The sequence below is a fragment of the Vicugna pacos genome, chromosome 12 (genome assembly GCF_048564905.1).
Source record: "Vicugna pacos chromosome 12, VicPac4, whole genome shotgun sequence".
NCBI classification, from domain to species: domain Eukaryota; kingdom Metazoa; phylum Chordata; class Mammalia; order Artiodactyla; family Camelidae; genus Vicugna; species Vicugna pacos.
The window spans coordinates 5,166,741-5,179,990 of NC_132998.1; the positions used below are offsets into that span (position 1 = coordinate 5,166,741).

General features: G+C 43.9%; 1 long non-coding RNA gene across 2 annotated transcripts in view; it reads right to left on the minus strand.

The window, feature by feature from the left end:
* Positions 1–13,250, minus strand: part of LOC140700389 (uncharacterized) — a 100,554-nt gene that overhangs the window by 4,026 nt on the left and 83,278 nt on the right. The window lies entirely within an intron of this gene.

Consider the following 13,250-nt stretch of genomic DNA (forward strand, 5'->3'; position numbering starts at 1 on the left):
AGCTCTCAAACACAGTACCTTATACAGTCTCACTATATATCCTTAATTTTTAAAAATTTTCTTCTACTGTATCTCCTTTTAGCACATCTTTACCAGAGAGTGGACAAAGGAAAGAAATCCTGTTTTCACTCATTTTAAGAGTGAAGGATATTTCCTTCTTGTATGTCAGAAAGAGAGAGAAATCTAGCTGATAGAATCCTAATTCCCAGCCTTTGGCTCTGTCATAACCACGGAAATCATGCCTCTGAGAAACTGAAGGTTTCCGAAACTTGACTTAAACTGACGGCCAAGTGGGACTGAAGGACCATCTGCAGATGCCCTTCATTCAGATCGCGGTTACACAGACGCAAGTTTGCATCAAGTTCATATGCGCTACTAGAGAGACTCCCCACACTCTGTGCAGACTTCTGAAGGTTCTGGGCAGTTGCAGTTAGGTAAATCTAATACATTTGAAATAGGCTAGGGGAGTTTGAATTTTAAATAATCTTACGGTGAATCTTCCTGTAAAGCAAATTATTAACTCTTAATTTTCTTGTTTTGTAAAACCGGATTTTGATGTATGACATGTTTAGGGTGGAATGAACCCAGAATTCTGCTTTATAAAGTGTGTAATCTTCTGAGACGGCAAGCATCAACATTTATGATTCCATGAGATATGCATCCTCATGCCTTGGATTAAGGGACTATGCATATAGGGTTTTACAGGCCTAATTAAGGGCAGAGACAGTGGCCCGCTGTTTCCCTGCTTCAAGCCCACGCCCCCCAGGGCCTCTCTAGTGCCTGAGGAAACTCTGCAAACCTTCCTGTTTCTGTACCTCACACACCCGAAACCAGACCCCGTAATGGAGTCAGTCTCACTCTGATGAGAACCCGGACACCTTGCTTTTTTAAAACTGGTTCCCTTACTACTCTTAAATTTGTATTTTCAATTATTAAAGACAAGCAAGCCATTTATCTAAACCAAAACGCCTCTCATTAAAAAAAAAAAAGCTATGTCTACCCTCTGTTAGGCATAAAGCAAACATTTTTAGATGTCTGTCAATTTGAGGGTTGGATGCCAGGCTGAGTTGCTGAAATCATATATATATATGATATATATATAGTGTGTATCATTTCCTTAAAATTAAAACGCAATAATATTCACTTAACTCAAAAGCCCTAGTCAACGCAACTCAATATTTTAATTCACTGAAACTAACACGTTCGGAAAGCTCATCTGAGCTAGAAAGCCCAACAAAGCAGAAAATGTCGGTAAAGCAAAGAGGACCACGGTGGCAATGGAGAAAAGCAGAAAAAACTGTCACATGTCATAAAGGTGGAAGAGAGCTCTTTGATGGTCTAGAAAGCCCTTCTCTCGTGCCCAGTGCCTTGCTGCCTCCATTTCAGACACCTGTGGGTACTTGTACAGGGAAAATGAATGTCACTAGGCCTCTCTGTATGATATGCACTGTGATTTTTAATGAAATTAATCAACTTTTAGTTTTAACATGAAAAAAAAGTTCTTAAACCTCAGAATCAGACTGGCTTAAAATTTCTATCTGTTACACGGTAAATGATCCCTTTGTGAGTTGACCTTGATTTTGAGTGTTGCCCTTAAAAAATCATTATGGGAAGAAGACCTGAAGGAATTCCTTTCAACATATTAATAGCTCTCGCCAAGACAACTGGGTCGCGGCTGAATCAAGTCGGAGGCACTTCCATCTCTAGAATATATTGAATTTTTAAAAGGATTTTTCAGTTGTGCGTTTTGTAGAACATCTTCAAATGCAAAGCATGACTCTCTCCTCAGAGACTGGGCTCTTCTGGAACTTTCAAAGAGTCAGGGGGCCAGAGACAAGTTCTCTCCTACTGCATGTCTGCTAAGCACTTCAGGGGGGAAATGACATGAGTGTTAGGAAATAATTCAAATGACGATGTAGAAATAATGAGGTTCTGAACTAGGGCAGTATCCCTGGGAACGGCAAAGAGGGGATGAGTCAAGAAATCTTGAAGACGCAAAATGAGTTTGGTTTCTTAATGCAGGAAGTAAGGAGCATGACAAAATTTTTAGGCTGACTGAAGAAAGGAGAAGGAAGATCAGACTAAAGGACAGAAGTGAATTTCAGGTGAACATGTTGGGTTTGAAAAACTTTTAGCACATACAACAAACAGTTGGAAATTCAGATCTGAAGTTCGAGAGAGAGAAGAAAGTCCTGAAGAATAAGATCTGGGGCCGTGTATGTGGTACCATAAAGTTCCACCCAGTGGGGTACAGGAGATCCCCCGAGGAAAACAGTAGGGGGGAGAACTGAGGTTAGAAGTCTGGAAATGGCCATGTGCAATGAGCAGTCAGGAGAAGACAAGCCATCCACTCATTCACTTATTCATTCATTCAACAAACAGCAGGAATGAAACCACCTCTCCCTTCTACTCTGCGGAGAGTTTGCCTGGTGGATAGGAGGGCTGGGAGGAGATGCTGCAGAGCTCCTTGTCCTGCTGTGAGAATGGTGCAGGATGGAAAAGAGGGGCTGCCAAACAGCCACAGGTGGAGGAGCTCAGTGAGCCCAGCACGGCCTGCGGGGGGTGCACTGGAAGCCCCTGCACAGGGCGGGCTGGAAACAAGGCCGAGCACGAGGATGAGGCAAGAGGGCACCCCACCTCCCGGCACTACCCCACTGTGGCTGCCCCACAACCACCTCTCACCCTCTTCTTGTCTTCCAGAGACGTCTTCCAAAGGCCAGCAAAGCTCAGATCAAAACATCAGGCGTCTTTTGGGTCAAGGAGGGTATCTACCAGTTTAGGACAGTAAAACCACTCAAAGTAAAGGACCGGGGCTTCCTGCAGTAAATGTTCCCATGAAACACACATAAGCACACGTCTCTGCAAGTGTGTTCACGGCTGCCTTGTTGGCCAGTGGAAGTTTCCAGGCTTTTTTTACACCACTGTCTCCCCCAACACTGCTCCATGCTTTTTAGCTCTCCCATCATTGTGGCTTAATTCTGATGCATCTCACGCCTTGTGTTTCGTCGTGAATTTGAATGGCCATCTCCAGAAAAGCCACTCTGTGCCTGCCTCTGCCTGTCTCTCCACTCACGCCCAGCTCCTGCTCTCGCTCCTCCTTGCACACCTACGTTGATCCTCAAAAGCACATGAGCGGTCTCGGTGCACCATTACCACGCATGAAACCTACACAAATCAGCCAGCCAAGTCTGCCAGGCGAGGTGTTCCTCCTCCACCAGCTGCAAAGAGGGTGTATCGAGCAGTTAATGTGCATATAAATCCTCGAATTAAAAATTCAAAGCACCATTGTGGTCCAAGCCAAGGGAACGCCAAAAATACATTAGATATACTCAGTCTTCAGAGAGTCATACTGCTCTGAAGATATACATAATTTCCTGAAGCAGAATATCTCCCTTTTATGAACTAAAATATAAATTCCCATTCTTGCCAATTGTTCAGAATTATGGGGTCAGAAGAACTACTTTAAGTAAACATTCATGATGTTTTCATTATTTTATGTGTGAAGAGCTGTTCTGATTCAAATATATGCCCTATAACTTTGCAAAGCACGGTTCTTATCATCAGGGTCCTGGGTTTTTGCTGCAAAAGCTCATTGTTGCTGATCTATGGTATTTTTCTGGCCATCAAATTATTTGCTAAATCTATGTAGTCCTCTTGCCCTCTGTATAATATTTCAATTTAGAAAGGACTATCAATATGTTGTCTCTTGTGCCGAGAATACTTTTATAGGGAAAAATCTAATGGCATATTCAATCACCCTATTATTGTTACCAGTATATCTTGATCCAATGGTAAATGTCTGAGAAAGCTAAAGTCCTGAGGGAAAAAAAGTGAGGTCATCCACAGGGGATACATACATAGTGATTATTACTGGGTTCCTGTTTTCAATTTAATCACTCCCTATGACCCATTTGCCCTTAGGATATGACTGTTGAAACAAAATTATTTCACTTGTACTCCTGTTAATGGGAGCTGTAATTCTAGTCAGCAGCCTTCTGAGTTACCAAAGACTAAACCTCTTACAAATCATTCATGAGGTTTAGAAATGCACTATAATTCAAATAAAATTTCTCTTGCAATGGAGCATGTGACCCTTTTATGATAAACTATAATTTGGAGGTCCATAATACAATTGTTCCGTCATTTGCTACTCCTGGAGGTAAAACATAGACTAATATTAAAATATCCTGCTCTGTGTATTTTATGCAATGCTCCCTAATAACACGTCCTTTTGTTTTCTCAACAGTGATTTAAAAGTGTTACAAACCTCTCCTGTATCCAAGAAAGAACATTTTAATAATCTCCATAATCTCCCCTTAAATCTCTCTAGCATGATGGTCCTCAAAATTACGCTTTATCACAAGACAAATTAAACAAGTCCTCAGAAGAAGTCTAAGTAAGCTTTTATTTCTCTTATTCCTCTATTTAGTTGGCTTCTACAAAGCAAACGCTGAGTAAAATAAGACATCTTTGAAGAGGACTTCCTGCCGTTCCAGCCCATCAGCCAGAAGCAGGACACCTTTCCGTTAGTTGTGTGTCCAAAAGACAGGATTCTGAGTCCCTAAATCCAGGACCACCTGCCTGTCCCGACAGCCACACGGCAGTGACCTTCTCCAGCACCATGGTCAGTTCACGTATGTATTTCCCCAGACACAGGCAAGAAGGCATTCCAGGAAAATGTGCGTTGTGGCCTGACACCCGAACTTGCCTCCCTCCAGCCGCGGTGCCTGGGCCAGGTCAGCTGTGGGCCTCAGGCTCTCCCTTGCCTTTGGCACTAGTCTGGATGACGGCCAGCCCCCCCACCCCCCGCCCTCTTCCAGCTGGGCCCCACTGTGGTCCTGCTTCTCCCCCGGGCGCCTCCAGGCTCGAGGCACTCCCAGCACCAGCTCCCCAAGAGAAAAACAAGCAGAAATACAGATAAGTAGTGCCTTTAGCCCAGCCCCTGATCAAATCAGGATCAAACTGTCCACTTCCTGCTTCTTTTCTTCACGTGTTGACCCCCAACCTCCACCCTGACCAGGCCTGGCTTGGTCTTCCAAAGTCCCTGGTAACCTGCCAATGAGAAGTATTTCCTGATGTATCTTATCTCAATTTTACCTCACCGTAAGTGCTTGTGGAAGGGAAGAGAAGAAGAGAGGGAAGAAAAAGAGGGAGGGAGGGGGTCGGGGGGAGGAATCAAAAGAGGGAGGGAGGGAGATGAGAGCACGTGCTGAATACCCTCCTGGCTCAGCGTCCTCAGATAAAACCAGCCCTCAGCCTCAAGCGTCTTTCGCTAATTGGGATGGAGCTGTTAGTCGCTCCAACAGGGCAGTCTTTTCTGGGTTGGGTCTATGGTTAGTTTCTTTGTTCTCTGAATGTGTTCCAAAGTTTTCAGCTATTTTCCTTTCCCCAAAATAAAAGGGAAAGCAAAAAATAATAAATAATAAAAGGAAAAATATTTGAAATAAAAAAGGAAACACTGACTTCTCAAGGTACAGTAGTTTGTCCAAAACCTACATGTTTATTAAAATTATACTTCAAATCAAGTCCATTTTAGACCTTAAGGATTCCAGGCATCATTCAGCCAAGATTTACGAGAACTAACCTTAATGGGTATCACTGGGGATAAAAGAGGAAAAATCAGATATCCACTCAGTTAGAGTTCAACCAAGGAAGCAGAACCAGTAGGAGACTGTTTGCATGTGTTAACAAGGAATTGGTTTGTGCAATTGTGAAGGCCAGTTACACAAGCCCGAAGCCCCCAGGGCTGGCACTCAAAAGGGAGGAAATGAGAAAGCTGTTCCCCGTGGGCATAGGTGGAAGCTCCTGTCCATAGGCAATCTCAAAGAAAGATTACAAACTGGCTGGAGCCCCACAGGCAAAAGCTGAAGTTTATTGTCCCCAGGTCATTAAGAAGGGAAAATTATAAGCAAGCTGCCACCCTAAGATCCAAGGAAGAGAGACAGAAAATGTAGATCCAGCAGCTGTTGGAGTCTTGAGCTGAGGGAAGACCTCTTTGAAATGGCTCGCCTGATTAAGCCAGGCCCACCCAGAATAATCTTCCTTTTGATTAACTTAAAGTCAACTGGTTAAGGACTTTAAACTTCAGATCTCTTCGTGGTAGCATCTAAATTAGTGCTTGATTGAATAGCTAAGGGCTGCTGTTCAGCCCAGCCAAGCTGACATATCAAGAAGCCATCATACCCACTGTCCCCTAAAACTAATAGGGGGAACTCTACTAATCTACATTTATTCAATACATGAGCATTTACTTTATGCAAAGCCCCATGCTATGCACTAGAGGAAGGTTAATTTACTGTACAGAAACCTACAAAAAGGAATAAAACATGAGGCACCAGCAAAAGTAGAAATATCTAATGAATAAAACAGAATTACTGACAAGGAGAGAATAATTCAGAAATAAGATAAACATAAATTTTTTTAATTATATTAGGAACCAGTGCAAAAATACTGGTTTCTGTTTTAAAAAAAAAAAACAGGAAAAGATATTCACATTGGTATGGTATCAAAGTTGTGTTAATATTGACGTGTAATAACATTCTAGGAGTACAGACCTTGACTTAGTCGATTTTCCCAATGAAGCTTTCTCAACTTATAAAAATTTATAAACACATAAAATATGTTCAAGGAAAAAGTATACTTAAGAGTTCCTGAGAGGAGTCACTCCAGTTCCAGACTATGAAAATTAAATTTCACCCTCAGTGGAACTGTATGTTATAGAAACAACATGTCTATCATTGTCGTTCTGGTTCTGCTCAAATGAAGGAAGGAAAAAGCAAATGTACACTACAGAAAAGACACGTGGCAAAGACAAAGTCATGAAGCTGTGAGAACTGTAACACTTATGAAAGCTGAGCCCTCCGTGTTTCACAGTGTAACCGGCATAAAACTGGGCTCCCTGGCGTCCAGCCTGAGCACAGGGCACAGCAGGTCTGCCCCTCCCGTCCCAGGGGCTCACCATCCTCTCCCCCCCCCCCCCCACCGCAGACGTGTTTTTTGCTGTTCTCTGTCTCTCTGACTCGGTCTCTCTCTTTCTCCCTCCCTCCCACTCTGTGCCCTTGAACCTCCTTGTCCTGCCCTCTCCTTTGTAACATAGAGTAACCTAAATTATTCTCCAGTTCTGTCTTTCTCCTCCCCACTCCTCACTCCACACCTCATTCAGCCCAGCAGACGCCCCATCACAGGGCAAGAGAACAAAGGCTCGTTACTCCATGGAAGGTAAGGGGCGCGTACAGTTGCAAATACTCATGACTTTGTATATATATATTTTTCCTGACAGAGCAGTAAATCTCCCATGCATTTGCAAGTAACGGATCAGAACTAGTTCCTTCATTTCTCAGACACACACAAAAATCAGAAAAAAAGATACATATGCTCATTCCGGCTGTCACACTGAAATGTCTTTTAAAAGGTTTCATTTGTTCATATGCTGAACTGCTCTTAAGATTTTTATTTCTCTAGATGAAATGCCAGGTATTGGGGGCCAAAAAAGATACATGTTTATGTTTTACTGGATTATTTTTAAATTACTAGAAAAGGCATCTTATGGCCGGGAATGGTTTTGAGACAAAAAAATAAAAAAATACAGGGTTGATGCCTAGCACTATTCGTGCCCGGGATGGAAATCAGATTTGTTACAGTTGACTCTCAATTACTCCAGGAGCTGACTGGGCAATCTGTGAATTAACTGGAATCTCTGCTTCTCCGTATGCCTCCCTGTTCAGGGCTCGTGGCCGCTGCACTGCAGCTCGGGACTTCTGGAGGACGGGGAGCAGGGAGCAGGGAAGCCCTCAGTCCATTCTGCTTGCCTGCCACTTGCTAAAAAGCTTAGTTAGATTGAAAAAAATTTATTAAAATTAGATGTGTAGATTCAGTTACCTCTGCTATTCTTGTCCTTCAATATTTTTCACATTCAAGAGTAGGTTTAGGGGGGAGGGTATAGCTCAGTGGTTTAGAGTACATGCTTAGCATGCAGGAGGTCCCGGGTTCAAGCCCCAGTACCTCCATTAAAATAACTAACTAAATAAACCTAACTACCTCCCCACAAAAAATAAAAAATTAAAATTAAAAATGAATTAAAAATTTTTAAAAACAGCCTACAAACCTTTAAAAAAAACAGTATGTTTCATATTGAGACATGCAATTTAATCATCCAAATTCATTATACAGGCTGAATTAAAGAAAAAAATGTATAGTAATAAACACAAGTTAATATTTAGTGTAATAATTTCAACATTATAAGTCAAGGGAATAAGGTTCAATAAAAATGTTTAGTATTTTTATTTTTGAGAGAATCAAAATGACCCGTTCGTTCTGCTTGTTCATTCAAGACTTTCTCTCAAGATGTTTATTTCTTGAGGTGAGATCCAAAGCCTTCACTATTCATTTAAAAAATTGTAGTTAAAAATTTTAAATGCTTGTGAAAACCTTAAATGTCTGCCTTATTCAAGCACAAAACAATATGTCCATAGTAACGAAATACAAGAAGTGAAAAGTCCTAAGAACTCAATTGAGAAAAATCTGAAATGGAGAATCAATTAAAAATAAAGATAGATCTTTGTGTGCAACAGTTTGATGTCAGAGCTACAAGATGCTGGGCACCTCCCCTGCTGACCTTTTCAGTATGTGCTGAAGTCACATGTCTCACGTATTCATTCAGGAAGCATGTCTTGAGTACCAGCCCTACTCCGGACACCGTGCTAGACACTGAGGATACAAAATACAAGGTAAGACACCTGGGGAGAGTGTGAGAGGCCCCGGACTGCAAGCACAGTGGCTGTGAGGGCTTTGAACAGCATGTTGATAGAGACTGGCTCAGGAAAACGCCCCAGGACCTCAGAACGCTGGATGCCTCCTCCTACTAAGCCATTCCTTCACATCTTCCTTCAATACAGTTCCTTCCTTCCTTAGATTCATGTCTTCCTTCCTTCAATACTGAACTCTTAGCATGTGTCAAGCACCAAGCTGGTGCCAGGAATATGGTGGTAGGGGGGCGTGTGCAGCTCAGTCCTCAAGGAGCCTTCAGTCAGGCACATAGTTTCTAGAACTGGAGCTGCTGTCCTCAACTCTAAGTCATTCAGGTCAACTCGGAAGCCAGGCTCCTGCCAGTATTCTGGAGCAGAGGAGGTGGCATCACTGGATGCTGTCCCAACTTGCTCCCTTATACAGCCATGGCCAGGCAATAAAATGCAGCGGAGGGAGGGGAAAAGATGGGGCCATTCAAGTTATGGAGAAAGTGTGTCACCAAGACAAGAGAATGATCTGAAGACAACTCCAAAGGTGCATGGGACCCAGGAGCCAAGTAATTCACTCATCTAGGTCACCAAAACTAAGAAGAGCTTCCACTAACACCAAGCTGACACTGGGCTAGAGGTAAGAGTTAAGTCCACCAAGCAGGTGGCAGAGGAGAGGGAGGGAGTCTAGACCAGCACAGTGGAACAACCAGACTCTACCTCTTACCAGCCACGTGTCTCAGCTTCCCCATCTGTAAAATGGAACCAAAATGACAGACACACCGCAGACATATTGCGGGTTTGGCTCCAGACCACCACAATAAAGCAAATACCACAGTAAAGCAAGTCACACAAATTTTTTGGTTTCTTAGTGCCTAGAGAAGTTTTTTTTTTCATTTCACATTTTTATTGAGTAATAGTCATTTTACAATGTTGTGTCAAATTCTAGTGTAGAGCACAATTTTTCAGTTATACATGAACATATTCATTGTCACATTTTTTTCACAATGAGCTACCACAAGATCTTGTATATATTTCCCTGTGCTAGACAATATAATCTTGTTTATCTATTCTGCATTTTAAAATCCCAGTGTATCTCTTCCCACCCCCCACCCCCTTGGCAACCACAAGTTTGTATTCTATGTCTATGAGTCTGCTTCTGTTTTGTATTTATGTTCTTTTAGGTTCCTCATATGAGTGATCTCATATGGTATTTTTCTTTCTCTTTCTGGCTAACTTCACTTAGAGTGACATTCTCCAGGAACATCCATGTTGCTGCAAATGGCGTTATGTTGTCAGTTTTTGTGGCTGAATAGTATTCCATCATATAAATATACCACCTCTTCTTTATCCAGTCATCTGTTGATGGACATTTAGGCTGTTTCCATGTCTTGGCCATTGTAAATAGTGCTGCTATGAACACTGGGGTGCAGGTATCATTTTGAAGTAGGCTTCCTTCTGGATTTATGCCCAGGAGCGGGATTCCTGGGTCACATGGTAAGTCTATTCCTAGTCTTTGAGGAATCTCCATACTTCTTTCCACAGTGGCTTACGTGCTTCCATCTCCCACACTTAATGATTTAGATGTCTTCTTTTACAATTTTGTGTTTATTCTATTCGGAATTCATGGTAGTTATCACCAGTTATGAGTTTCTCATTTCTGTAGCATCCTGCTGCTTTTCTATTTAGAGTAGACCTGTCAATATTTCTTTTATCATGGGTTTAGTTTTTGCTTCTCTGTGAAGTTCTTTATCTCTCCTTCTATTCTAAAGGACAGTCTTGCTGGATAGAGTATCCTAGGCTTCATCTTTTTTCATTCAGGACTTTGAATATATGTTGCCACTCCCTTCTAGCCTGTAGTGTTTGTGTCAAGAAATCAGCTGAAAGCCTTATGGGGGTTCCCTTGTAACTCACTCTTTGTTTTTCTCTTGCTGCCTTTTGGATCATTTCTTTATCCTTGACTCTGGCCATCTTGGTGATGATATGTCTTGGTGTGGGTCTGTTTGGGTTCTTCCTGTTTGGGACCCTCTGAGCCTCCTGTACTTGGATATCTGATTCCTTCTTTAGGTTTGTGAAGTTTGCAGTCATGATCTCTTCAAATACCTTTTCAATCCCCTTTGTTCTTTCTTCCCCTTCTGGAACCCCTATTATGCATAGATGGGCACGCTTTATATTATCCCATAGGTCCCTTATATTGTTTTCATTGTTTTTTATTTGTTTTTCTCTCAGCTGTTATGATTGGGTGCTTTCTGTTGTCCTGTCTTCTAGGTCACTTATTCATTCCTCTGCATTATCTAGCCTGCTCTGTACAGCCTTTCGGTCAGCTCTCATCTCAGCAAATGAGTTTACTAATTCTGCTTGGTTCTTCTTTATAGCTTCTATTTCATTTTTGACATATTTTATATTTGTTTTAGTTCCTTCAGTACTTTGATCACTTCTTTTTTTGAAATCTTGACCTAGTAGGCCATCAATGTCTATTTTCTTGCTCATGCTTTCGGGGGATTTCTCTTGATCTTTTAATTGGGAGTGGTTCCTCTGCTTCTTCATATTGCTCATATCTCTCTGGCACTGTGGCTTACGGAGTATCAGTTATCTAGTTCTCCTGGAGAGGGTGTGTTCTTAATGATTTTATCGAGAGGTCTTTGTGCCTTCGTCCTGTTTTGCGAACTCAGTTTGCTGTTTCCAGAGTCCCTCTGTTGGCACCCTTGTCTTTGCTGCTCCCAGTGGCTGTCGGCTAGCAGATTGCACCCCCTCCCAACACTGGGTCAGGAGCTGAGCTCTTACCCGGTGGGCGGGCGGGTCACTCCCCCTCCCGATGCCGCAGTCAGATGCTGTGCTCGGACGAGGCAGGTGGGCTGATTGCACCCCTTCCCAGCACCGTGGTCAGGTGCTGCGTTCCTGCTAGGAAGGCGTTCCTGCCCTCTCCCACTGCCGGTCGCTCCGCTACTCTGTGCAGCTGCTCACGCCGCCTCAGGTCGGCGCTCCGCAGGCAGGCTCAGGGAAGACCGTGGAACGGTCCTGCCCCTGCTCCCTGCCACGTGGTGTGAGTTCTCTGAGGTGCCAGGGCAGAAAGATCCTCTCTGCCTCGGGCTGTAAACGAGTCTCAGTCCTGCCTAGGAGGTTGCAGAGTCCCCAGATATGGACTCAGGGCTCGGCCCCGCCCCCGCCCGGGTGCAGCGTACAGGAGGAGGTGGCGGCTGTGGCTGCGCCCGCCTCTCTTCTCACGAGAAGTGCCAGTAATGGCAGCGCAGGTCTGAGGAGACAAAGGCTACGGCGCCTCTCCCCCCAGGGCACACCAGCCGTGTTGCTTTGCCTTTTTCACAATTTATGGGGGACTGAGGTTGTTCTGCCCGTACCCCCCCCCAGCCCTAGCGCGCAGCCCCCTACAGTCCCCCCGGGCCGCCTCAGTGCAGCCGCCCCCGTCCTCTGCCTGGCTCGTCTGGCCTGTCCTGGCCCCCAGCTGCCGGCTCGGGTCTCGGGGTGGGTGTCATGGGGACCCTTTGTGCCAGTTTAACTCAGTTCTGTTGGTCAAGGGGTGCTTGGGGCAGATCTGAGCCTTGGAGCCCCCCCCTCCATCCCACTGGCCTCTCCGTTGTGGGGGGGGGACCCAGCAAACAAGCGCTAGTCCTCCTTTGCCGCTCCCTCCCCACAGGACCGATCCCGCACTGTTTAGCTTTTTCTTCTTTCTTTTTTCCTTTTCTCCTACCAGATTTTTGGCGTCTTTGTCTTTCAAAGAGGGCAATGTTCTGTCGGAGTTCGGCAGGTGCTCTGGTTGGCTGGGTGGGTCCGTAGATGTGGGTTTTGGTGTGTTTGTGGGAGAGGGTGAGCAATGAGCATCCTTCTACTCCACCATCTTGCTTCTCCCCCCAAGAAGTTATGTTTACACTATACTGCAGTCTATTAAGAATGCAAAAGCATTATGTCTGAAAGTAAAGTACATACCTTCATTTAAAAAAAAAAAACTTTCTTGTTAAAAAAAGGCTAACCATTGTCTGAGCCTTTAGCAAGCCATAAACTTTGCTGGTGGAGGATTTGAAATACCGCAAGAATTACCAAAATGTGACACGGAGACGTGAATTGAGCAAATGTTGCTGGAAAAATGACATCAATAGACTTGCTTGATGCCAACTTGCCACAAATCTTCAATTTGGAAAGAAAAAAAAAAGCAATGTCTGTGAAGTGCAATAAAAGGAGCTACGCCTGCAGTGCTCCCAGGAGGCCACCATAAGGATTCGATGACTTAATGCATTTAAATTATGGTGCCTGGCACACCGTAAGCTCCTTAATAAATGTTAACTTTTACTGCTCCTCTCCCTGGGGAGGCCAGGGAAGGCTTCTTGAGCTCAGTTTCAAGGGACCTTTATCTTCTGCTCCACAGACTGCACGCCTCACGTCATCCTCATAAGGAAACAATGATGGTGTAACAGATTCTCTTGGAGATAACACGGCCGCCACACGGTCAGCCTGCGACATGAAGCGTTCCTTGATACACTGTAAAACATCAGGAATGTTCACAGA